Here is a 27,321-nt window from a genome sequence, read left to right as displayed (position 1 = left end):
CCTAAAATTAATCGCTATCGTATAAACATAAAACGATATATAGTATAAAATTATGACAGTGATACGTGGAGTGGTCTCTGGGTGTAGCACGAATGACAAGTGATCTTGGGGCTAAAATGCATGAATATGGAAATAGCACATATGTCTCCTTAAGGCCTTTGAGCGCAAAGGCTGGGAGGCAGGCGCTTTCTTTTATTGCAGCTACCGCAGCAGAAACCTCTGTTGAGAGGCTGTGCTACAGATTTCCTGAGGCTATAACACGAAAACTATGTATATCTTTTAAATATTATTAGTATTTAAAGAGAGGTTCTATGCCTATGAACATTTGAGGATGGAGTGGAATTCCCTGCCGGTGTGGTAATGGAAATGCTTTTTCCTATTTGCGTCTAATTCCCTGCATTGCATCAGGATGTGAAGCACGGTAAGTGGTTCACCACATTTATCACACGTGGGTGGATCACCACCGGACAAGAGGTATGCGTGTGTGCTGTATGTGTGTCCTATCCTAAGTCTGCAAAGTGTTACTTCTGTATGGCGGTTCTTTGATACCGGCGGCCAGTTGCCAAGATACGGCTTGATAACATGTAGTTTATTTTCCGTTTCTTTGTCCCACAAGCGCTGCCAGAAAGCCCTTAGCTTTTTCCTTACTGAGGGCTTGAGGTCCATTACAGGGACAGTTATGGAAGTGTTGGAAGCGTTCGTGTGGACGGATGTGGCTAGCTGGTCAGCCAACACGTTTCCGTCTATCTCTCGGTGCCCCGGCACCCAGCATACCACGATATGCTGCTTGGACGCATAGGTGGTTAGTAATGCTGAGTAAAGAGAAACAATGATAGGGTTTTGATATTTCGACAGTTTTCAAAGCGCTGACGACGCTCGAAGAATCTGTGTACATAACTGCCTTTTGGATATTAAATTCTTTAATGTGTTTAACGGCAGCCAATATCGCGTAGGCCTCTGCTGTGAAAATACTTGTGCTAGGGTGCATAACACCGGAATCCGAAAAGGATGGACCGATCACTGCGTAAGACACGCCAGAATAACACTTCGATGCGTCTGTAAAAAAATCAGGAGAGGTGTATTTGTGCTGTAATTCGAGGAAGTGCATTCGGATACGCGCAACAGGCGCGCACTTTGTAACATCTACGAAAGATGTATCACAGTGTATAGGTTGCCACTGCCAGGGCGGGGGCCGTATAATAGGGGGCATAAGGTGGTATTCAAGCAGTGGAACCCTTGTTTCTTCTGCTATGCCTCTAACACGCAGTGAGAAAGGCTTTGCCACTGTGGGCCGGTTGCGAAAAAGTTGAGAACTGAACAAATCATTTATAGTGGAATACGCGGGGTGCTCACTGTTTGTGCTCACTCTCAGAAAATACATGAAAGACGAATATGTTCTCTGCAGATGAAGTGACCACTCATCCGATTCAACGTAAAGGCTTTCCACTGGGCTTGTTCTAAAAGCCCCTGTTTATAGGCGAATTCGTAAGTGGTGGACAGGGTCTAGCATCTTCAGAGCAGTTGGCGTAGCCGACTGGTAAACTATGGCTACATAGTCTAGTCGTGTGCGTATGAGGCTTTTATACAAGTTCATGAGACATTTTCTATCACTGCCCCAGGTTGTGCGTGACAGCACCTTTAAGATATTCATTGTTTTCATACATTTGTTTGTGAGATACTTTATGTGCTGTATAAAGGTTAATTTCGCGTCTAAGATTATGCCTAAAAATTTGTGTTCCCTATTTACAGGCAGATGCTCACCATGCAAGACAATTTCAGGATCAGGGCGCAGGCCTCTTTTTCTAGAGAGAACGACACATGTGCTTTTTTGTGGGTTCAGTCTGAACCCGTTCTCACCAGCCCATTTGGAGGCATTGTTAAGACGAATCTGGACTTGTAGAGAGAAGAGATCGTTCTCCGATGAAAGCGACTCGTCATGCACGCGAGCGTGTTTTGTTGGGAGAAAGATTCGATCGTCGAAGCAGAGATCAAGACTGTAAATCCACGGCTGCCGTTACGCAACGCGATCCGCCTTGGCTGCGCAACCGGCAGCACACAAATGCACCGACGGCGATCGGGCGTGTCGCAACCTGCGCCCACATGGATGCGGGTCGCACGCGCGCACGCGCACTGCAGGACGAGCGAGGTCGCGCGGTGGCGAGCATCCGCGCTCTCCAGCGTCACGCGTTTCCTGCCGCTGGCGCAGTGCGGAGGTGGATGGTGCTGAACGCGTGGCTATCGGATGCGTACCCCCGCACGAGGCTCGCTATTGGGTGGGCCCCGGACAGACGGCAAAATCTGGAACACGGGAAGCGTTCTGCGAGCACTTGGGCAGATTGTGACGATTACAGCGATAATTACGACAATTAGCAGTGTGTCCAATGGGGCTGGTTGGTTCATCTTTAGAATAAGAACAGTAACAGCGCAACACAGGACGAGCGAGTAAACAGGATATTTAGCGGCGATGCTGGCGGCGAATGTGTGGCAGAGACAGGGTCCGCATGAATGCTATTGCAATAAGAGCGTATAGTAGCCACGATCGGTCGAGCGTTTGCATGGCGCACCCGCCGTGGTGGCTTAGCGGAGATATGGTGTTTCGCTGCCAAGCGCGGGGGCGAATGGAAATAACTAGATAAATAAAATAAAAACGCCCGTGTCCCGTGCATTGGGGGCGCGTTGAAGATCCCGAGTCGGTCAAAATCAATCCTACGGCGCGCCTTAATCAAATCGTGGTTTTGGCACACGTAGCCCCCCCCCCCCCCTCCTCCCCAAATTCTATTTGCATGACGTCGGGGTCAGTGGTTATCTGTAATCTCGGGGACCGCTGGGCGCGTAACAAAAAAAAAGAAAACGAGCCGTAATGTGCCCGCACAGTCAATAACCAGAATGTCCTCGACGCAATGACACCGTGCAACGCGCTGTGTAAGCGCTCGTGACATGTAGCAACACGGCTAGTAAACTGAAGCCGACAGCTAGGGAAGTAAAAAGAAAAAAAAGAAGCATCTACGTAATTGGAGTCGGCAACACCGGTTCTAAGTTGTGGCCGCGAGCGCTGTTAATGAGAGCCTCAAAAGATAACGACAACACGCCTTATCGGCCGCGCTGCATAAACTCGCGCAGGCTCAGACGAGCGCCGCACTGTAAACGCACGCCTCGGGCCGTCTGCAATGCACCGTGCAGACTGCAAGCCGGCGCAACTACGCTACCGTCCATTTATAGAAAGCTGAAACGCTGCTTGCGATGTCAAATGATGCACCGAGAGATCGCACCCTTCATGAACAAGAAGAAAGGAGGAAAGGAAGATCGCGCCAATACGGGGTGCTATTCTGGGCCCTCAGACTCCGCGATGTTGTCGAATTCCACCATGATGACGTCGTGAGCCAATCGGGGAGGACGTAGCGCAGCCCCACGAACCAATCAAAACCGACAAGATGGCGAATTGAGCAACGTGGCATAATTTGAGTGTCCAGAATATATCAACGCCGGTCCCCGCATACCTGCGTGAAGTCGCTCAAAGGCCCCAAACAGGCCACTGCCACAAAACACAAAGCCGAGACGTGGCTCGTGAGCTCAGGCCGCCCGCGAAGTCGAATGGCACGGAATTTGAGTGCACAGCTGTAATATGACAGGCCACCAAAACAAATCTCGCGCCTTTGAGAACAAAGTGAAGTCACTTCTGCTATAGAGGCTTTCTAGCCTCTATACTGCTTTTAACGAATATGGCGTGGCGTTATTTTTTTTCTTCCGCCGGAAGCGTGCCCTCCTCACATAGATGGCGCTAAGCCCCATGAACTGCCGGAGAAACCCCCGTCTTGAACGCCTCAATGGGAGCCTCGCTACCAGGTATATTTTACCTTGGTATACGCACACAGAAGAACCGGTCACTGTATGTTACGCCAGAACTACGCACCAGATCGCTGCCTTTCCATCAGTCGAAAGTACGGTGCAATCATCGCGCGGCATGGCACACTAAGGAGAAAAGGAAAGTGAAGCTTCAGGGAAAAACCACACTGATCGATATAGGCGATTGCCGAAAGACGATTGGCGGCCTCAAGAAAGAAACAAACAAAGCTCCACCGAGAGGCCGCACCACGCGCTTCGATCGGTATTACGACAGCCCGAGCCAGCTACAATCCGGGTTTTACAGTAGGTCGCCGGCAGCAGCAACTGCGGAGCGAGCGAAGGGCGCAGCTCTGGCCGGAGCACGAGCAAGACTGCGGCGGCATGAAATGAGCGCGCGGGGCATTTAAAAGAAAAGAAGGAAAAAAGACGCTCGGATGGCACGTGCAAGCGACAGCGGCTACACACGCACGGCCTGCACGTTTCCTACGTTTTGGCAGCGCGTCGCTCGCGTATACGCCGAAAGCAGGAACCGCGTTTCCCGTTCGTCGGACGTCCCGCGCTGAGCGAACGACCGCTATGTGGGAGGAGAACAATTAGAGCGGCGCGTTAATAACGAACCCTGCGACAGCCAGCGCCCCCACCCTCTCCCCCCCACTCCACTGGCGGAAAGACATCGCTGCATGTGGGCCGTATTAAACAATGCATGATTAAAGAAAGCTTTCGAAAGGAAAAGTCTGCACCCATCAGAAGCTATACAAAGAAAACCGAGTATATACGTTTACAGGGGCCCCCCTTTTTCGTGTTTTTCTTTTTAGTTCCTGGTTATTGCCCGTGGCAAATGAAACCATTTTGACCCAAGACCCGATTTTCTCGATGAGGCAGCCGTTACTTTTACGGGAAATCAAGATACCTAAATTGAATAATTAACAAAATTACGTTAATTGGCCTTTTTAATTCACCACTTTACGGCACATATTTCAACCTAGGAAAATCGTAGTAAGTACGCAAGGCATATCGGCTTAGAACGAGTTCTGAGGATGGCAGCGGTTTGGGGATGGGCGCCATGAAATTTGCGGTAAAAAAAACATGCACAGTTTCACTTTACGGAAACGCAGTTTTACGCATTGAAGCACAGAAGTAAAATTCGAACGTTAATACCTCGTAACTAGTGGTCCGAGAATTCGTTCCAAGTGTATACGCCTTGCACACCCACAATCTACAATTAGTAGATCGAAATGCGTGCCGTAAAGTAAATTACGAGGATAATTAGCGTGCTTATGTTAATTAAGCATTTTTATCTCTCGCATAAGTGATGGCTGCCTGATGAAGGAAATCTAGGGGTTAGAATTGTGCTATCTGCCAGAGACAATTTTCAGAAACTTGGTGATCCAGAAAAATCGCAACACCCTATAAATACGCGGGTTCCTCGAAAATAATGCTTCACGGTTGTAAAGAGGAGGTGTAAGAGGTACAGTATCCTATAGCCCTATTATGTGGACTGCAGCGAAGGATAATTTGCGCACACGCTCAATGGCAACTCAAGCACGTGTCCAGCATCGCGGTTCTATAACGAGCATGGGGGAGTATGCAGATGGGTGTGTGAATGGTGAGGTGGATTTGAATATCGACGAGCACCTGCGCCTGAAATGACGGCGGCGTCAGTACGGTTGCTGAGTAGAGTTACCTAGGAACTGAAACAATTGACATTATAAAAAAAGTGCGGCTTCACCTGAAAGCAAGGATAACCGACAGAAGCGCTTTATATATAAGCGCCGTCATGTTGCCTACGCTCACCACATGTGCTCGTGTCATCGGAAAGATCTACATATACACGGGTGCCTCGCTGACGACAATAAAGCCGTAAAAATATGCGACAAGCAGGGATTAAAGATCCGACGTCCACATATGGAGAGACGAGAGAGCAACACATAGCAGACACGCCAGTATCTACAAACGCCGTCTGTACTACTACTACTACTACTACTACTACTACTACTACTACTACTACTAATGAAAATGGCGGAAGAACGCGGAAGGGCGCAGCACGCTGACACCCCAAGCAAAGACAAGAGGCACGCTTTACACGACGGAGCATAAAACAACCAGAGCTTATGTTCGAAGTCTTACGTAAGTACCCCCGAAATTGTACGACTACGCGAAGGCGGAATCGACAAAATGGCAGCGGCGGTTTCGACGCGATCGGTATAGCGAAATCGCGCTCGCTACCCGCAGAAAGCGTAGCGCGAGACGACCTTGAATCCGCATTCGTCGCCACCACCATTAGAACGGGCGGCGAGGCAAAAGGCGACACGGAACGATTTCCGATACGAGCGATCAAAGCGCGCCCGGCGCGCGTTTTGTTAACGCAGGCGCATACCCGACAAGCTTTCGATATGCGCGAAGCCCGAAGCGGACGCGTGGCTAGCAGGTAATCGAAAACTACGAGATCGATAGGCGACAGACCGTCGGTGTACATACAGCTCAGCGATTCTGCATAAGGGAATCCCCGTCACGGGCTGAACCGGCCCAGGAATGTATAGTAATGGAAAGCGGAGATCATTAAAGACAACCAACAGCAGGAGACGCACTATGGCGACATAATATAGGCGAGCAATCAAAGAGCGGTCGCGCGTCGGTAATGAGACCGGTTTTCATTCGTGCAAACCTTAACCGAGCTCACTAACGCGCGCTGTGCGGCCAGCTAAAAGCTGCGGAGGCCCGAAAGAGAACAAATAAAGGCGGTAGCAGCAGCAACGAGGAAAAGACGGGTACACCGGAGGTCCAAGGATGCGTCGGACGTTCCTCTGTTACGCGATCTGCGCCGCAGAAGATCGAAGAGGAAAAGAGGAGACTGACAAATTATGCTCCGCTTGTTGGCAACAATAAAACCAAGCAACGACTGAAGCGGGAGAGTGAAGAGCGGGGGAAATCCGACCGCAGGAGAGCCCGCTCGAAGAGGACGCGCGCGATTGCGCGGAGGGGGAAAGGACGAAACAATCTGGCGTGACCACAAGTGCGCAAAACCCAACAAGGGGGAAAAGAAAAGGGGGGAGGGGGGGTGGACTAGCAGAGGCGCTACACGCGAAAGAAGCAGCAGCACGGTCAGAAGACGCTAGCCAGGGTCACAAAAGGGATGACAGGCCGAAGGGAGGAAGGGGCGGGGCGAGCGGCCAGCGACGAGGAAATACGAGCTCGGCGTAGCGAGTCCAACGGCGGGAGGAAGCGAAGCGAGAATTATCGCAGTGTCTCGCGTGTATCAGCGGTAGTGTGCTCGCCTGACACGGTCACCCGGTATGGGTCAGCAACAACGAAAACAGAATGCGCTTCAGACGCAAAACGGCCGCAATCTCGTCGATTGTTGTCTCGGATGTTATGTCTCGGCTTCTTCGCCAGCCCACAATGATACCATTTGATGCCGTCGCGAATCGCGTGATAGAGCCGACATGCGCGTATCTGGCATCTGGTTTGGGGGGAGGCGCAGTACGGCAACACACTGAACTGCTGACCCGGGGCTACGCGGTCGGTTTTCGCGCGCAGTACGCGGCACGTTATCGCACGCACGCACAGCAGCGATGAGGGCCAACGCACAGCAAAGTATAGGTGCAGGTACTGAAGGTTTCCCCGATAGTCGGTTCGCAATATACACGACAAGGTGCTTGAACACGCCACCTCCCAACTTGCTCATCTCATCTTTCAACGAGACTGTTGAGCGCATCAGTTTTGCGGATGTATTTGTGTCTAACGGTTTGTCGTTTCGTCGTAGACAGCGACACCGTGAATGCGACATAACCCGACCACTTGGACCAGTGCGCACGCGCCACTGGTTTTGTACGCAAACAGAGAAGTTGGGTCAAAGGGCACTTTGAACTAGACAAGTAGAAAGCAATAAGAGGAACTGCAGAGAAGGTCATGCAGGCGAGCGTCTGGTTTGCTACCCTGCATTTTATGTACGGACTCCAAATACGGAAGCTCACCTGGGATACCTGCGTTGCTTAGGTCTTGTTTACTTTTTTTCCCTATAATTGTCTAGTGGGCATTGAAGGCAGTGGGATGGCAGCGTTATACTGAAGCCGTAATCTTTACGATGGAGCCGGGACACATGGGGCTGGAGGAAAACCAAGCAGCGGATAGGGTAGCTCGAGAGTATACGAGCCCAGCACCCTCCAACTCTGTCCCTGATGAAACCGTCGCGTCCGACTACTCGGCCATTTTAAACCACTATAGAGGAGTTAAGCGAACCTAGTCCCCACCCTACCGAACACTAAATGAAGAATCGGTCAGTTGGAGGCAAATCCAAACTGGCACGTATCTCGATTTGCACATCATCAATAAAATACACCCTACGGCATACCCTGCTCGCTGCCCATGGAGCTCAGCTAAAGCCACCCTATACAATATGACGTGGGCATGTGAGGCAGTCACTGCCGTACCCCCATACAACACCCTACAGCGGAGCGGTGGGAGGAGCTGCTGGCCAGCGAGAGCCTGGAAGATCAGCCGAGTCTGACTGACCGGGCCGGCCCGCAGAGCAGCAGCCCATCGGGCCCCACCAATCGGAAGCCAAGTACCTCCGACCACTTGGAGTCTGTCCGCAGCAATTTCACTGCAAATAAGTTTTCACCACCACAACTTGACAAGAACGGCGTGAACAGTACGAAGCGACCACAGCTGCATGATGTGGACAAGCCGACGCCTGCGGTGTGCACGAATACGAAGGTAACACGCCCGCTTTAGAAGAAATGTTGGCGACGCGGTTACGACACAGTGGTACGACGCAGGCTCTTTGCGAAGACCAATACAGTTGCGCACACAACCAAATGCGCAGGTTGACGATTCCGACACATATACCTGGTGGCACAAGCCCCATTGAATGCGATTAGCGGCCGAAGCTCTTTCTTCGGTCGCATGTCTCGCTGCACGAGCCCTTCTATTCCACCTTTCCCTTACGCTTAGCGTAGGGTTCATTGTAGGGTCGTTCTTAAGGATTCCACTCGGTCAGTTGAATTTGCATCATTCGACGCGTCGATTGGTCGCGTGCAGGTGACAACGGCGACGCGTGAGCCAACATGAAGGCCATGACTGCAATACCAAAAGGAGTTAATACTTTCCATCGTCCGCGTGGTCAGCACGTATGGTGCAAAACAAACAAACAAACACACAAACAAACACACAAACAAACAAACACACAAACAAACACACAAACAAACAAACACACACAAACAAACAAACACACACACACAAACAAACAAACAAACACACGCACACACACGCGCGCACACGCACACACTACGATACGACAGATGTACGGAGCTTACGCAGTGACTTCGCGAAAAGGAAAATCGTAATGCTGCAGCGAAGATTGAGAGTATATAGGGGAAATGGTAACGCCGGGCCTACCTAAAGAAGCGCAGGCACTCGCGCGATCTACTTCGTAATACGCGCACGATGCGCCTTGCCGCAGACTGCAACTTGTGCCACACTATTGGGAAACACCGCAAGCGGTTCGTGGCAAATCGGTGGCACTCGCATGACGGGATCGGAGCTTCGGAACCACGGCTGCGTTATCAACTCGAACCAACCGCGGGTAAAGCAACGCGAAACGTCGCCGCTCCCTCGCAATGGCGGTTTTGCAGTCAAGCAAGCCAGACCGGGCGCGTATAAACGCTGCGTCGAAAAAACAAGCCGCGCAGGAATCGCAGGAGAGAGAAATCGCTTCCCGAACGGCTAATCATGGCAGGAGACGCGGAGCCGACGAGGGGTGGGGGGGAGGGGTTAATTGCTACTATGTCGCCGCGTTCGTATACCCGAGTTGCATCTTCCGCACTTCTCGGCGAACAGGTTTCCGCAAGGGAGCGGTCCACGAAGGGTTAAACGAACCCTTGCCGCCCCGGAACTGTCTGAACTATTGCACGGCTATACAGCGAGAAACGAAAGTCGGGAGTCGCCAAGGGAACGCGCTGTGCCGGAAAGGCGGGAGAGAAGCCGCAACCACATGGAGCGTCGCTCGGCGTATGGACGCGCATATTACCCGCCACGCGATAAGCGTACCCTAACAGCAGTCGTAAAACATGTGGGCCAGGATTACAGAGTCGTCGCGTGAATTCCACCTTGCGTGCACGGTGACGACACCAAGAGACGCCGCGCCAATGAGGCGCCGGAAATACGCTTCATGTAGCCGGCGCTGAAAAACGCTCAGAGAGGAATGCAGCGCAAATGCTGCTGAAGTCTGACGCGGGGGTCGGTCGCATTTTTCGAGAACAATGTCGCTTGAGAGCATGCGGCGCCACTATACGTGTCGCAGCGACAGGAAATTGAATGTTTCGCCCGCCAAGTAGGAAACAGACATATATAAAGCCCGATATATATATAGGAGTCCGAGATATAGAAAGCGCAGACCACAACCTATGTGGTTGTGAACTTACTCTGCGTGTAGCTATAGCACTTACGTGTTTAGAGTATGTTTTAGGAAAAAACGCGCAGTAGACTAAAACATCACACAACGGCGCTTCCAATGCGAAAGGTGAGAGAAATAACATTTCAAAAAAAAATGAATAAAAAGAAACGAGGCGGTCAGTGTCATCAACGCAGCGTGGCTAGTTGCGAAACCGGGATAAAAAAAGTTCGTTCACCTCACTTAATTGAGAAATCAGCTTGGCAGTTGCAAAAAATGACGGTTGCATTATGCGGTGGACTATCCACTGAGAAACGCAAACAGCAGGCAGACAACCTACACTTTAGTAACATAACAGTGGGAAGCACAGTGTATACGGATGGGAACCAGAGACTTAGGACAGAGCCATGTAAATAAATTTAAAATGGCCGCCGACGGACGCTGCACGCGGTGTCATGCATACGGAGAACGTGCCAACAGTGCGTGTCGCGTCGATGCAGTTGGGATTCAGTGCGTAGCGGAGGGGGTGTCGATTACGCCCAACGAGGAAACGGTAAAAGGGAAGCGGCAATAGTAACTGTACCAAATGAGAGTCCGGCGTTCAGAGAGGCTGGGCACTGCGACGCATGGAAGCAAAACGGAGAAAAGCGTTCGGAGTCATAGAGGTTAAACCGCCGCTTTATTGGCAACAAGGCCCACTCCCTTACGTAGCCTAGTACGACAATGCAGTCCCCGAGCAAGTGACGGCAACTGGACATAAGTAGCCGATGTGTCTGCCCGACTGCACAGCGAGGAAATATCGATCATCTAGTCGGCGCCACGCGTTGACATTGTAGATCGACTTTATGAAGCATGCAAACACGAGCGCGAAATCAGCTCAACAAATTTAGGCATGCGTAAACAAAAAAAAAAAGTAAAATAAACGGGTGCCGAAATGAAGCCCCCCCCCCCCCTCCCTACATTTTTACGGATGCACCAGTTGTCACCTGCGTACGCCCGGAGAGCTCTACCGTGAGGAATATGGGTGGCGGGGGGGGGGGGGGGGGGGGAGGGAGGGATCAATGTGCACGTGGAGGAATTGCGGGACGAAGTCGCAAGACTGCGTGAAAAAAAATCACCTGCGTGAAAACAGTCACCTGACTGTGAAGTCCCGTCCGATTATCGCCACGCGCCAGGAAATGCGTGGGCGTCACCTTCGGCACGCTGACCGAAATTCAGCAAATCGTGCGCCAAGAATAGTTACGCGACGCTTATACTGCAGCCGTAGCGCAAAACTGGAGCTTAACTGCCTAACACTCGGAATAGCATATTTTAACTGTCAGTCACCCGCTTAGGCGAGACATACATGCTTCCAACGTTCGCCGATCGCATATGCTACATGTGTGCAAGCATAATTAAGCGCACCACCTGAGATGCATGCAAATGCCCTCGCACGCCGTTAAAGGATATATATCTGCACAAGCGTGTACAGGAAGGTCGCGTGATATGCCCAGCCGGGAGACTCATCGAGCAGCTTGTTGGCGAAGTATATACATATATAGCAGACAAAAACATTGTTACAAATACAAAACAGTTTCTTTGAAATGTTGGGCGCGTTATTTATACATATAGCACAAGTCGCCAGTTATGTTAACGATAAAAAGCTGATGTGCAGGATGGTGAGCGGAGGCAAACCAACCAATCCCGTTGAGTGACGTCCGCCGATTAGGTACTGCTTGCATGGCAAGTTGCATGTGCTACGAATATCCGGAAATGACAGGTCTAGCCGTTGTCGCCACGCGGAAGCAGCTCTGACAAAGACGCGAACGCAAACCTATGAAACGCACGCCATAATGCAAAATGGCTGCGTTTTGAAGGGTAGCGAAGAAAACTTCGACAAGACAATGAATAGTCATAATAAACACTTATTCTAGCTTTTTCATCGGCAAGACCCTCAGCGGCGGTGCACCAGAATACCGCCGTTTTGCTACCCTACTGCACACTAAGCACCTGAAACGTGTGCCACCGGCTCGCCGCGCACTATTTCCTTATTTCGCTTCGCGGTGTGGTTCTGCAAGAAAGGAACGAGCCGACTCGCTGGAAAGGGCGAACGTGCCAAGAATGGCGGCGGTGACCGAGCGACGAAAAGCAATGGCGGGTGCCACGCGCAATGCTCGTGTGCAAGCGGACGCGAGCGGAATGCGTGGAGACGACGACGACTGGCGGCAAAGCAAGTGGCGTCGGAGCGGCACGCGCCAATAGCCGAGCACGTGTTCCCGAAGGGGGTCAACCACCGAGTGGACAGCAGGGCTATCGTTTCGATTTCGATAACATAGCATCGCACGTTCCCAGCAGTCAACGAAGTGTTTCGTAACATGCATATTTGGCCAATATTTTGAAGTTACACACGAATGAAATAAAAATGACACATTGCTGTGCAGAAATAAACGTTTCGTTTGCCGTGTTATGTTTTGTATTTGATTGCTTCATGTGATGCGCGAACAGGCGGAACATTAGCAGCTATCGCATAGATTCACTTAAGGATTTAAGAGAATCGTCAGTGTAACATTAATCGAAGTGCGCAAATGGAATGGAACACCGGAAAGCGAGATGTATGCACTGGAAATGAAACCCGAAAATACTGGGAAGTATGGCGGCGGACACTACTGCCCCGTTTTGAAGGGGGCAACGGTCTTCCAATTGAGGCTCAAGAATTTTTGCCCTAGGTCACCATGCGATAGGGAATGTAATTTTCCAGTTCGCAGAAAACATAGGGGAAAAAAAAAAGACGACCTTGGTCTGCATTTTATATTGCTTAAGGCCATGGTGCCGTAGACGCAAATCTCTTCGCAGAATTGCACTACTATGCCATGTGGACTTAAATTAGGCCGTACCCACCCCCCCCCACCCCTCTTTTTTTTCATACGCAGGTGCCGATACCTCGGACCTTCCAGAAACTGGACCACGATGTTGCCTGCCACAAATACAGCCAATCTGATTCGGCACTCAACAAAACCCAGCACTTCTGCTACCCGCGCGGGCAGGTGACGCCGCAAGGCGGCGAGCGTGGAAAGGCCGCAGCGCAGATATGTCTGACTGCCCGCCGGTTAATCCACAAGTACAGAGCGTCACGACCTTGAAGCGCATGGTGTCCCCCGGCGGGGCCGGCCCCTTCTTGGCATGGACGAGAGTCACCCAAGGTGGCACACCACGTGGCGTTAGACACAAAGTGAAACGAGCGGACAATTGCGCAACACTTAATAAAAAGCAGCGGTGTCAGTTGGTTCAAAACTCTGAAAAGTTGCCAATACCTCAATTGTGATTCCGCGACCAGCCGCACGGCTGAACACTTCTGCCATCAATATTAAAGTCCGAGTACGGCGTGTACAGGTATCTGGATATATTTATGGGCACACTTGTAGAGCGGCAGCGATTTCGACAGCGCTAGAAATAAAGTGTCCCCGTTTCGCTGAAGAGATGTGATGGCTGTTTGGTGTCAAGTGTGCGCACTTCTGCGAGGCAGAGTCGACACGCGTTTCAAGACAGGAGTCAAAGGCGAGCCTATGTTTCCCTTGAAACGATTCGCACCCACTGCTCCAAATCACACGCGAGAGTGACTGGCAGCAAACCTCTACTGTGCGGGATGCGCGCAAACTTGAAGTGAACGACAGGCGAGAAAAAAAAAAAAAAAAAGCCGCCCGTCACGCGATGGCCGCATAGCAGACGACGTGGTAGGGATTTTTTTTTTTTTTTTTTTCCCCCGTTGCGTAGGAATGCTCGCGCCACCCGGTGCAGCCAGGTCAGGCTCCGCAAATTCGCTGCGGGCGTCGTCGCCTCGCGCAAGAGTGGCGTGCGCCCTCCGAGGCCGACCTACTACAACCGCCAGCCACTTACGAGAGAGCGAGAGCACAGAGCGGCGCATTGACCTCCCCAAGCACGCGGAGGACATGCGTCGTAGAGGAGAGAGACGCGGACGGTCTGGGCGACTGAACGGGACCGCCGCAACACGCGGTTTCTTTTACGTGGACTTCCGCCGGCACGGGCCAAGATTTTCAAAACGCTCGTTGCCGTGATTCTGAGGAGGGAAACAAATGGAACCGCACGGCTCAGCGAGGCGGGCGAACACAAGGTTTACATGCAGCGATGTCAAGGCAATCAGCGTCGCTGCCGTTCGTGGCGCGAGCCGCTTGCAAACGGGGGTCACGTTGTTCGCCCGATGCGGCAACCGTGCGAGTTCTAACGAGGAGCCTTCATAAGGGACGCGGAACGTGCGTCCGTGCTTTACAGCAGGATACGCAAGCAGCCGTACGCGTCAACTCGCACGCTCGTAACCACAACCAACGCGCGGCAATGAATGCCATGAACGACGCGCGATGATACGGGAGACACCACGTGCGCCGATAACGAGATGCCGGCGTTTCAAACAATGCCGCGAACACGTGGCGCCGTGCGCGACGAAGGAAGCAGTGCGGAGACCGTTAGCGATCGCTTCGAAACTGCAATGCAGCAAAATCGCACTTGCACGTCAACAACAGACGCGCATGGTAGCGAACGAAACACGGCGATATGAAGATCGACGTAGACTTCATTGAAAGGCGGAAGCGGGTACGCGGCAGGCACCAAAGGCGTGCAGCGTCTATGCTCGCCTGTTGAACGTAGAAAGGCCGAGATATATCTTGCGAGAATGAATTATTGTCATGCGCTCATTGAGAAGCTATGGGTCAGCGGCCAATGGCAATTTCGCCGCTCGGCAAACATTTCCCGCAATCGACACTCCCGGCACGCGGAAATGAAGGGCAAGGACAAACCCATCGCGGGCTACCAAGCCGGAATCGTGCCAGCGGCACACACAGAGGCAGCTACTAGGCTGGTTCGTTTAGAGAAATTGGCATCGTGCCTTCTGAGCTAACTCGCGCGGCACGGGTCTCCTACCATCTGCACCAGCTAGATCAAAATACCACAAGCACGGGGAAAGAGGCGGTGACGATCGGGGCAAAGGCAAGTAAATATACTTCGCGGGGATTCACATTTGGCGTCTGAAGCAAACACGCTACAATGCCGCGCCCTGCACAACGTTGAAGGCGCAGGAACCCCGGGCCCGCTCCACTGACGCCGAAACTTCAGCTGCTTCATCGGCTACACTCACACGCCCGCCGCCACACTGAAGAACCGTTTTGATGACGACACTTTCGGTCAGATCACCCCATCGTGTGACGTCATCTGTTTTGGCTGCACACACCCCCTCCTCGGCCGTTGCCGAAAAGAAAACGGATCGAAGGGCGCAACCGTGAGCGTGGCTCGACTGAACGGGTGCTCGAGAAATAGAAGCCATCTGCGACGCAGTTATCCGCTATATGGAAGAGCGATCGCAAAAACTCGCGGTTGCGACATGTCGTCGCGAGCACCGCGCACGCCGAGAGGACAGAGTTGCGGCATAAGTTAACGAAAGCAGACTTCCCCACACGACACGATCGTGCTGCGTCCCCGGGACATTAAGACGTCTCAGCGAAACCAAATGTAACAATTTCGCAGATCACGCCCGAGCGTACTGCTTTAGTGACGTTTCACACGTGTGCCCGGCAGGAAGTGTAAAGGAGGTCGCAACGAAGGCGCGACAAAAATGAATGGGAATGAATGAACAACCAAAGTACAGTCTCTCACACGCACACAACACAGGAGTCCAGTCGCACACAGACTGGGAGGAATCGCCTACCGTTTGCGATTCTGCGATGCGTTGGTGTCCGCTGACAATGTTCCAGAGTACGAAGAAGTCAAGGAAGCCGGTCAATGCGCACCCGCATGCAAGAGCAGACTGTGAATCACTGACAATCAACAACCACAAACCGGCCACCCTTGTACGCGCGTTTTTGAGGTGGCGTGATCCGCGTACTCTCGTCCGCAGCGCGCGCCGGGCGTCTGCAAGGTCACGTGAGGCGTCTTGTCACACCGCGATTGGCCGCACGCGCCAAAAATTGGCCAGGGTTACGTTTACGTTCTTAAATTGGTTATTAGTTGTAAATTAAACGTTTTTATCATGTTTAATACATTTATATTGCATTGTTGCGTCGTTTTGTAAAGCTTCTGCCTTTGATGAGCATCGTGTCATGGCGACACGCATGCAAGTTTCGTTGTGGTGCCGGCGGTATGGGGATTGTTGCTGATGTCTTATCTAATTTGGTTTAATTAGGTTAACTTAGTAGTATTAGTGATTAGTTAAAAAGGAATATTTATTACGTCCGTGACCATCAAGTTCACAGCCCTAATCACTGGAGGCTGGCCTATTTAATCGGTAAGCGCACCTTGTCAACTGGTTCTGAAGCATTTGAAACCGTACGGTGAGCTTTTGCCCTGGAAGAGCGCCTGCGTTCTCGTTCAGTCTTCCGAACTTCTCGTCAGAAGGTTCGCCCGAAACACGTGCTAGTGAGAAAAACTGCCTTTAATACGAATGCAGTAGGTAAAAAGATCACTGACGCGTCAGCGCAACATTTCCTGTGATCGCCGTCTGTAAGCCCACGTCACTCTTGGGGAAGGACATGTTGGCAATAATGTTCAAATAACTCGCCGATTGTCACCTTTCCCGCGATCCTGCCGCGCCTGACCATGCATATGGTGTCGACCACCATTGTCCACGATCTCGTCGCTGCTTGCATTTCTCTGAAGGCAGGCTCATGTGCGTCAGTGTTTAACAGTTTCAGGATATCTCGTGATCAAGTCTGAGTTTAATGCCTCTTCTTGATCGCAGTTGTTACCACGGTACCTTTGTTGGTTGCCGTCTTCACCTATGAAGGAATATAGTACCAAACTAGCGACATTCGTTATGCTATCAGGATCAGACGTAAACGCAGCTGCAGCACGCCGTGTTAACGAAGCATGCTTGCGTCTTGTTTCGGTCGTGGTATCGTACTATCGTGCATGGAGGCCCCATACTATCTATTAACTGTGCAGTTAGTCATGATTCAGAACCACTGAAATCACGACAGGAATAAATGTATCTACTTACAGTGGGCGTAACTTAAGAAGCTCAACAAGGTGACCATAGCCATGCGTAAATTTGGGACGCCAAAATTATTCATTGGAATTAAACCTGCACGTTTGCCGGCATACTTCTGCCACAGGCTGTTTCAGCATTACGGACTGCAAACAATAGTAGAAACAGTACGGACTAGTTTAGTTATTTTACTCAGTGGCTCTAGAAGCTAGTGCGGATAAGGTAATGTGTTGGTCATTTATGGCCGTCATGAGCCTCCTGTGCTAGTAAGAGGCAGTTTGAAGAGTCATTAAATACAGTAGCAACTGTCATTTGTGCAATATTCAGCATACTACAGTTACATTCATGTCAGTGCAACCATAACCATGCACAGAAATGGTGCTGTGAGCAAGAACCCCTGCTAAACAAATTGAAAAAATAAAAGTGACCTATGTTGGTACCAAACATCTCTAATCGAAAAATTCCAAGTTATGTAGTAAATACACTGCTGTAGGATTACACATTTATGGTGTAATTTACTGAATGAGTTGCGCTGCACCCTTTCGCTTTCTCATGTCATTATCAGCATTGTTTCTGACTGCCGTTTGTTGTGCTGACGAATTTGGCCCTTCAGGCTTTGCATTCGTCGATGTACTCGGTGGCCATATCAGTTCCTTTATTGTTAATGGTGTCCACTTTTCACACAAGTCCACCTTGTCCATCGCTGGTAGATCTGGTGCCTCGACATTGGGCAATACCGGCTCAGCAGTGGTGCCATATATCTCATATCCCACCTCTAGTGCACAGCTTGGCGCAGGCGAGCATTCTGCCTAACATGGCATTAGAAGTGGGCTTCACTGTCCACGGCTCTTCTGAGCGACATGTCAGATGTACACGAGCTCAGGCAGCCTGGATGATATTTAGTCAGGCCCGGGCCGGGCTCAAGTCAGCCGGCATATTTTATTGGGCTGCATCAGTGCTCAGTGCCACTGTAAACCTACCATTTTTCTAGTGGCTAGAGATGTCCCCTGGCCCTAGCACTCGTTTGCTTGTGAGGATTCTCATCTCGAATGGGGGTCTTATAGTGACTTCTAGGCATGGTCACTGGGTGACCCTTGTCCAACCACATACGGCCCTGTTGCAGAGCATCTGCCGCAGCTGTGGGAGACAGACTGTAGAGCTGCCACCGGGTTGGTACATGCCGGTAAAATAGGTAGAAGCACGCTGCAGGCCAGGTGCTCGGCCATTGCCGACCTTAACACTTAGAAAGAGGTGTACCTCCCCAACCTGAGGGCGCCCCCACCTAATAGGTGCTTTGAGAGGCTACATAGGAAATTGCCGCTGTTACAGTGCCTGGCCCTCTTTTTTGGCGGCCTAGACGTAGAAGCACGTACCAGATGAGCATGCAGCGCAGCCACCCATTGCCAAGTAGAAAGTACCTCGCTGAACAATAAAATTTATTTGAAAGGATCTAAAAAAGAAGAAATGATTATGTGATTGCATGCACTGTGTGAATTGGCTTAGGCAAGGCTTTTATTAGTGTTTGCAAGGAATGTTGTTCTTGTTTAGAAACAATTTGCAAGTAGAGCATGCAATTAAGGTGAATACACTTTCACCGGGAAATGCCTCGCTCAGTGTAAACATGCGCTCCAACACCATATGCATGGCGAACAGAAGCCAGAGACTGTTGTGCACCGTGTGCTCTGAACCATACTCACCCTGTATGAAATGTTTCTCAAAGTACCTGTTTGCACTATCAAAGTGTTCCAGTTCCACTGCGATCTCATCACCACGTATTGATGCTGCCCCTTATGAGCAAGTGTGATCTCACGCTCCAAACCACTTTTATTTGCATATCAATGCTGCTTGATTTTGCTACAGAATGTTGACAACACCGCTTGTGTTCGTCGCCCTCCAATGCGAATGCAAAGTGCATGCACTGCGTTGCAAAAAACCAAAAGCTGCGGCAGCATTGTGGAGCCATCTATGGACTCCAAAAAGCATAGAAGCAAGACTAATGGGTAGTGAACAGCGTTTAGGGACTAGTGTGTAGGTATTGCTGTAGGAGGCAGGGAGCAATGGGCTCGTGTCTACCCTGAAAGGCAGCAGCCAGCAGCAGCCAGTTCCCACTAATTGGCAGGAAAGAAAAGAAAGCTTCACTGTTGAAAGCCATAGAAAATGCTGCCCTCTGCTCATGTAGGATAGAACCCATTCTTCACTGACGTTGTGCAGCAGGTATACGAAGTCTGCATAGTAAGTAAAATGGGATTCTGTCTAAATTCTGTGAGAAAAAGCATTTGGCTGATATCACACATGTGTATAAATCGGTTATAAGTGAAGGTTTCTTTGATGTTTGCGGCAATCTCTTCACTTCTATGTAGATCAACTCTCCTCACTTAAGCACATTCTGGTCTTGCTCTCTTTTTCTTTTTTAATACTTTCCCCACACTGAGCAACTTCTGCAGCAAACTTCTTATTCACTTTTGTGTAGCTGAATCCTTCAATGTTCCGTTACCGGCTTTTTCTTGTCTTCTTGGTAGCTTAACACTTTTCTCTCGGTGTACACTCTGGTCCAGATTCTGTTCACTGCAATATCTTTCTTCACGCTTGGCTGCTTTTGACGCCGACTTCATCACTTTTCTGCCCGACTTCAACTCTTGCCTTTTGTTCTGCTTGTCTATTCGGACACTTACCCTTGTGGCACATACCTATTCTGGGAATTGATCAAGAATGCTCAAATACCCAGTGCCACATGCCCTGTTGCACTACTTAGTAAATCAAGTTGTACATTTGGACACATACACAGTGGCACATGCCCGATTGCATATATCCAGTGGCCCAAGGGTTTTAAAATGGCAGGACACCAGCAGTCTGCACCCACAAACGGTGAGAGGGGGGGGGGTAGTAGCAAAAGAAATGTAGCAGCATCAACATAGAGGAAGAAGAGGAGAACAGCGGCTTGCTAGGGACAGGCCATTGCCCAGGAAGCAAAGCGGGCACATGGCTCAGATCACGCGCAGCCAGCACAAGGGTCGGGTGCTTTACCTGCTGAGGAATGACCGTCAGCTAGGACCTTCGGCTCAGTACAAATATGTTCCTGTTTATTGTTGCTTAACGTCATCATTGATTTTGCACGACACAAGATTGGTGACCACGGACAGTAGACATAGCTGACGACAACCGCAACGCTTCAAGTGATCAGCACGGAACCACCATCACGGATGACAGCAATCGAACAACCCCTGCATCACAGCGCGATGTGGCTGCTCTCTTGCTGAGGTTGCCCCAGTACTGGCCAGCAAACCCTCAACTCTGGATTGCTCAAGTAAACAGCCAGTTCACCATCGCGTCAGTCATGTCGCAGACTAAAAAATTCAACCATCTAGAATCCTCACTGCCACCTGAGATTGGCACTGAGCTTCGCGACCTGATCCTTCAACCCCACCAACAGACACTTTCTACAACCTCACGAGCGAACTCGCCAAACGCACGACAATGTTGGAACTGCAACGGCTACAGCAGTTTCTCCAAACTGAAGAGCTTGGGTATCGCAAACCTTCACAGCTCCTGCGTCGTTTTCAACAGCTCCTTGGGGACAAGGCAAGCACCTTCGATCAAAATTTGTTCCGAGAATTGTTCCTACAACATTTGCCCAACTCCGGCATGGATGCGTCATGTCCCGCGATTTCACTCATGGAACGTTCAGACGTCTCCAAGTACACCCCACGGGCAGTCGTTCCACTCAATTTCCGACGCACCGTTTTCGATGCCCTTTATAAGCTATCCCACCCTGGAATCTGGGCCACGCAACATGTGGTGGCACAACGTTTCTTCTGGCTGGGCATCAACAAGGACGTACACGTCTGGGTGCCTGGTTGTCTGGTGTGCCAACAATCGAAGTTTCACTGACACACAAGGGCGCCTTTTGGCTCGTTTACTCCACCATCTGAATGATTCGGCAAGGTTCACATTGACATTTTGGGGCATGGCCGCCAACAAACAGGAACTTCTACCTCCTAACCTGCATAGATCGCTTTACCCGATCGCCAGAAGCTTTCCCTCTACCCGACGTCCGTACTGAAACCGACGCAAAAGCATTCGTCGTGGACTGGGTTTCACGACACAGCGTACCATCTACTATTACAACCGGTAGAGGCCGCCAGTTTGAACCAGCACTGTTCAATAACCTGCTGTACCTCATAGGCACTTCTCGCATGTACACCATGGCATATCATCCCATCGCCGATGGCCTTGTTGAATGTTCTTATTGAATGTTTTCACCACTCCGTCAAGACCTCGCTCAGAGCGCAACCTGATGCCACTCACTGGTCTACTTCACTACCCCTGGTTATGCTGAGTCTTCAGGCTACACTGAAGCAGGGTCTGTGCTGTGTGCCTGCCGTGATGGTTTTTGGAGCACCACTATGCCTTCCAGGGAAGTTCTACAACCCTACCGTTTCATCGCCGTTGCTTGACCCCACTGTCTACATCAACAGGCTGTGAGCTTCATTCAGAACACTTCGTGCTCCTGAGCCATGCTGTCAGCACCGTACCACATCGCATATTCCAAAAGAGCTGGCTCTATCCTTTTATGTTTTTGTCTGCCGTGAATCCGTACAGAAACCCCTGCAGTGCCCTTACGACGGTCCATGCCATGTTATTCATCGTGCCGACTAGCATTTCAGTGTGGACTTCAATGGCCGACAGGACACTTTCTATTCATTGCCTCAAACCTGCCTTGGTTGAGGACCCACTCCCTCAGTCACCGGATAAACCAATCAGCCCAAAGACAGTTGGTCTTTGCCAGTCATCAAACACACATCAACTCCCAACTTCCCGACCCAAAGGCCTCAAAGTATTGTTCCGGCTACCTGCACGGCTCCGTCACTAGAGGTGGAGGAGGGGCGCTTCTGTAGCAGCATCAACGTAGAGGAAAAAGAGGAGAATGGCAGCTGGCTAAGGACAGGCCATTGCCTAGGAAGCGAAGCGGGCATGGGGTTCAGATCACACACAGCTGGCATGACGGCCAGGTCATTCATCTGCCGAGGAATGACCGTCAGCTAGGAATGACCTTCTGCTCAGTAAAAATATGCTCCTGTTTATTGTGGCTCATCGTCATCACTGATTTTGCACACCACAAAATTTGGTTTCCAAGAGGAGTCTTGGCTGACATAGCATCCTGCCCTAAATACGATTCATAAGAGTGTCACAAAAGGTGTAGCTTACCTCACCATCTTGCAGATTGGCTTGTAATGAATTACATGTAATCAATGAAATTTTAGTGGAGAATTTCTTAATTGACAATACTTAATGGGAAATATATCGGGAGAAAAAGTCTACAGTTCAAATACTGGTGCAAGCTAAGATAAAAAGGGAAAGTGAACATTGGTTGTCAGAAATACGTGAGAAAAAGAAGGCCGCACCTAAAATATTTTGGAACCACATAATATTATTAGGCAGGAAGTCAACAACAATACAACAACATATCCTAGACGAAGATGGAAACAGACTGGAAGGAGAAGCGGCAATAAATTACATCCGAAAAATAACCGAATCTATCCAAGGCAATGATTAGGTTTTATTTGAAGAAAGAAAGAGCATGAAAGAGACCCAGGTGGAAAAGGAGCTGATGCTGACAAATTTCAACTGGAAGAAAGCTGAAGAGAAAATTCCTAAGCGCACAGCCACAGGGCTATACGAGGTTCCCGTTAGGCTGATTAATTAACTAGGACCAAAAGGTAAGGAAGCTCTGGTGAAAGCAGTAGAAAAAACTTTAAAAGATAGGCAAATACCAGACAGTTGGCGACAAAGTACAATGAATTTAATTTATAAAGGTAAGGGGAAGAAAGATAGAATTCACTCGTATAGACCGTTGACCATTACATCGGTAATATACAGGCTAGCAATGCAGGCAATCAAATTAAAGCTTCAAGCATGGACAGAGAATAATGGCATTTTGGTAGAACTTTAGAATGGTTTCAGAATAGGTAGACATTTGGATGATAACTTATTTGTTCTTACTCAGTGTATTGAAATATCAAAAGTAGAAAGCAGACTGTTATATGTGGCCTTTGTAGACATTACAGAAGCTTATGACAATGTACACCGCAACATGTTGTGGAATGTTCTGGAAGGGGAAGGTTTAGGTGACGATTTTCTACAGCTTTTGAAAGAAATTTACCTAGAAAATACAGTTTTCATTCAATGGGAAGGGATGAGGAGCCAGGAAAAAGTTGATATCAACAAGGGACTGAGGCAGGGCTGCCCTTTATCCCCACTGCTGTTTATGATGTACATTGCGAGGATGGAGTAATATTGGGTTTACTCTCTCATACAAAAAGGCAGGTACAGTAGCAGAGCAGCAGCTTTCAAGTTTATTTTATGTGGACCACATTGTAGCTAACAAGCAAAGTGATTTGCAACATCTGGCTAATATCTGTGGACAGGAAGGCAACAATTTAGGTTTGAAATTTAGTGTTAGAAAATCAGGTGTTGTGGTATTCAATGAAAACGGTGAACAGACAGTGGCAATACAGGGCCAGAAAATACCTCAGGTAACAGAATATGAATACCTTGGAGTATGGATAAACGAAGGCAATAGATATATGGAAAAACAGTAAAAAACAATAGAAGTGAAAGACAAGAGAGATACAGCCATAAGGAAGCACGGAGTGCTGTGGGGGATACAATGGGTACGAGGTGCTCCGAGGTATGTGGAAAGGTGTAATGGTTCCAGGACTTACTTTTGGAGATGCGGTTGTTTGCTTTGAATCAGGGCTACAATCAAGACTTGATGGGAACCAAAGGTCAGTGGGACGCCTCGCATTGGGCGCTCACGAGAAAACTACAATTGAAGCTGTGGAGGGTGATATGGGCTGGAATAGTTTTTAAGTTAGGGAAGCTCGCAGTGAAATTGAGTATGAAGAACGACTGAGGAATATGGAAGAAAGTAAATGGCCTGGCAGAGTGTTGAGGTATCTGTACAGGAAAAAGATTGATTCACAGTGGAGGAAAAGAACTAGGAAGCTTACCAGCAAGTATGCGGCCTGTAGGGTGGGCAGCACAGCAACAAAGAACATAAAGCGGAAAGTCAGAGAGGCTGAAATAATCTCATGGATGGTGGCAATGGAAAAGAAACCTGCCATGAGTAACTACTTAAAAAAAGGAAATCAGGAAAGAAACAATTTATGATAACTCAAGGGGAAGCTCATTACTTTTCAAAGCTATTTAGATGCCTTAGAACATGCACCTATAAAGCGAGATATAGGAAGGAAGAAGAAGCATGTGCTTGCTGTGGTAAAGCTATGGAAACTATGGAGCATGTTTTATTGGAATGTGAAGATGTCTACCCAGCGGTCGATTTAGGCACCACTGGCCTCCTTGAAGCTCTTGGGTTCAGTTAGAGCAGTGGAAAAGTAAACATGTATACAATAGGGATTAGTAAGTGGCAATTGGAGTATTGGTGGAAGAAAAGTATGGAAAGGACAAAAAACGGAGGCGTACAAAAGCAAAGTTCGCAATAGGGGATCAGAAAATTTGGTTGTGGGAGTTCTTCGTGCTTTTTTTCTTCTTTTTTTCTTGTTTAACCTAGGTAGGACATTAGGCAGTACAATAGCACAAGCTTGGTGGCACAACCCACCGCCCCGTCCCAAAGGGGACGCTCATAGCATCCATCCATCCATCCTCGCGCATGTGCAGCAGCTTTTTTGCAAAGTGTCCATTCAGTTACATTTCTCTCTGACCATTCACATGTAAGCAGTTACTCTATTTGTGAGACAAGCCGTATCAGGCAACGCAGTTTTGAGAACATGAATTTGGTGAACACTACAGCAGTATGCCCGAGGTCATGCCATGGAGCAGCTTTGCGAGTGCACATGTTCAAGCAGGCAAACACAGGGTTTCAGTATTTGTTTCTACATTAAACCGAGGCAGGTATGTCTCAATAGTGAAGGCCTCTTGGTATGTGTAAAGAGCTGTAGAGGACACACTGAAAGTGCCAGGCTAGCTTGTTCTGTTTACTTTATCTATGCAATGGTAATAAAAGTTGAGAAGAAAGTAACGTAGACGTAATAGATTACTTTGTCACTAATAAGAAAGTAATAAATTACTGGTTGTCGGTGATAATGCCAAAAAGCAATTACTTTGACGGTATCATTGCTCCACAATAGCAACAGGACTACCAGACATGATGCAAATTGCCACAAGTGTCTTTGCACAGCACAATCAATGCACTGCTCTGACATTGGCAATTGCTGCAGAACAAATTAAAAGACTACAAAAAAGACATGGACAGGACAGGGAACACAATGAGTGCAGCTCTCTGTTTTGTTAGTGTTCTTTTTGCACTCTCTTAATTCATTTAATATCACTAACCAACTTGCCTAACAATATGACTTGACGTTTACTGTCAGTTGCACAAAATGCCGACACCAAACACATATCTGAGAAAATGAATGTCACCATTTACTAGCATTTAGACCAAATTGCTGAACCATTAGGTTCAACTGAGATGGTGATTCTGAAGAGCCCACCGAACAAACAACAACATCTCAGCTGTGAAGGCATATATAGGTAACATATATATGTAATTGAGTTCATAACTGCATAGTTGCCAACATATACCCAGCGTCTGTCCCCATTCTAAGATATGATGCATTGTGAAAGTCAGCTTTAGGTGCACTTCAGGTTTATGCATGTTTCGAGAACATTTATTTGGGTTTGGGGGTTCAGTTCCAGCCGAAATTCTGGTTCAATACCTTCATGCTGGTGTGTATAGCTGCACCGTATACGGTGTCTTCCCTTATTGGACGTCAAGTATTGCGGATTTATGTGCATGACACTGCTTTGATTAGGTCATGGTGCAAGCTAAGTTCTGCATCTTCTATTTTAGATGCCTCAGCTTCACTGTTCACGTCCATCATTCTGTTCATATTAAATCTAATAGGCACTTTCGGCCATTTTTGTTCTAGGTTGGTATTAGGCACATCTGTGGACAGTGGCTTGACTCGAAAAGCAAAATGTTTGTTTGCACTCCTTTACTCTCTCTCTCTCTCTCTCTCTCTCTCTCTCTCTCTCTCTCTCTCTCTCTCTCTAGCTAGCTAGCTCACTCACTCATTCTTTCATCAACTCTTTTGCTTGTGCATTTGAACAGGCTATTTGCTCACATTGACGATCATCATCACTATTTTGGCAAAATTTTTTGTTATTGATGTTTTGCACTCTCTTTAACACACTGAGGCACGAGCCTTGGTGTGTCAGAGTGTTTGTTGCCGTTGAGTGGCTGTAAAAATACAGGTTTTTCCCATAGTGTGAAATCAATGTATTTACTAAAAATTTGTGTGTGTGAAAAGTTCTTGTTGCTTCTAAATGCAAACACACTGGCCTCATCTCCCTGAAAACCTAGAAAGATGTCAAGGTGTGGGACTTACCAGTGGGTCATTGCACACAAAAATCGGGGCTTCAAAGAGTGCTTCTTCAGAGAATGCATTAACTGCGCACTCAAACTTTCTCAAGCCAGCTTTATTCCTATCTGCACATTGAGCTCATGCACGAGCATAGATTATTTGCCATTCTCCAACAGAGCAATATTGATTAAGAATGGCATGGCAAGAACTATATTTTAGTCCAGAGAAACTAGGGTCCGAGGTCACAAGCCCTCAGGCTAAGTCAGTGGCTCTGCCCACGTAGGCACCGGTAGGCCAAAGGCCTTCCTGATGTCGTGAGCTCTCCGGACGGCCAGGAGTTGATCTTGGAGGACGTCGCTGGATATGCGCCGACTCCAGTCCTCCTCACTGTTGAGATCCGAAGCCCTTTGGTTGGGGCACAGCCAGAACATATGATCAAATAGACACGGAGTGTGTCCACAACTTTTACATTCCGTGGGAAAATCCTGGTCAATTTTGTTAAGCACAAAAGGTGTGGGATAAGATTTAGTTTGAATCATTCTTAATGTGACTTCCTGAGCTCGGTTGAGCTTCTGATGAGGGGGAGGAAAAAACCTCCTGCCATCCCTATAGTGTGAGGTGATCTCGTGAAAAGTAGTAAGTTTGTAGGAGCCGCAGTCATCCTGGAGCAGTTCCTGATCTGATGCGCGGCATGTGATATCTCGCACAGCAGAGTGAGCTTGTTCGTTAGGATTGCA

The 27,321-nt window shown here is 49.1% G+C and overlaps 2 protein-coding genes across 7 annotated transcripts in view; one reads left to right on the top strand and one right to left on the bottom strand.

Moving 5' to 3' along the window:
- The window catches only part of Acsl (Acyl-CoA synthetase long-chain), a 63,337-nt gene extending 47,242 nt beyond the window's left edge, over positions 1-16,095 (bottom strand). Inside the window, exon 1 of the mRNA XM_075682280.1 lies at positions 15,927-16,095. The gene's annotated coding sequence lies outside the window, so the exon portion shown is untranslated. The remainder of the gene's footprint in view (positions 1-15,926) is intronic.
- A 209-nt stretch (positions 16,096-16,304) lies between these two features.
- Positions 16,305-27,321, top strand: part of Uggt (UDP-glucose-glycoprotein glucosyltransferase) — a 218,079-nt gene continuing 207,062 nt past the window's right edge. For all 6 annotated transcript variants that reach the window (XM_075682275.1, XM_075682274.1, XM_075682277.1 and 3 more), the window contains exon 1: positions 16,305-16,502. The gene's annotated coding sequence lies outside the window, so the exon portion shown is untranslated. The remainder of the gene's footprint in view (positions 16,503-27,321) is intronic.

The sequence above is a fragment of the Dermacentor variabilis genome, chromosome 2, assembly GCF_050947875.1.
Source record: "Dermacentor variabilis isolate Ectoservices chromosome 2, ASM5094787v1, whole genome shotgun sequence".
Lineage (NCBI taxonomy): Eukaryota > Metazoa > Arthropoda > Arachnida > Ixodida > Ixodidae > Dermacentor > Dermacentor variabilis.
This window is presented reverse-complemented; position numbering and strand designations above follow the sequence as displayed.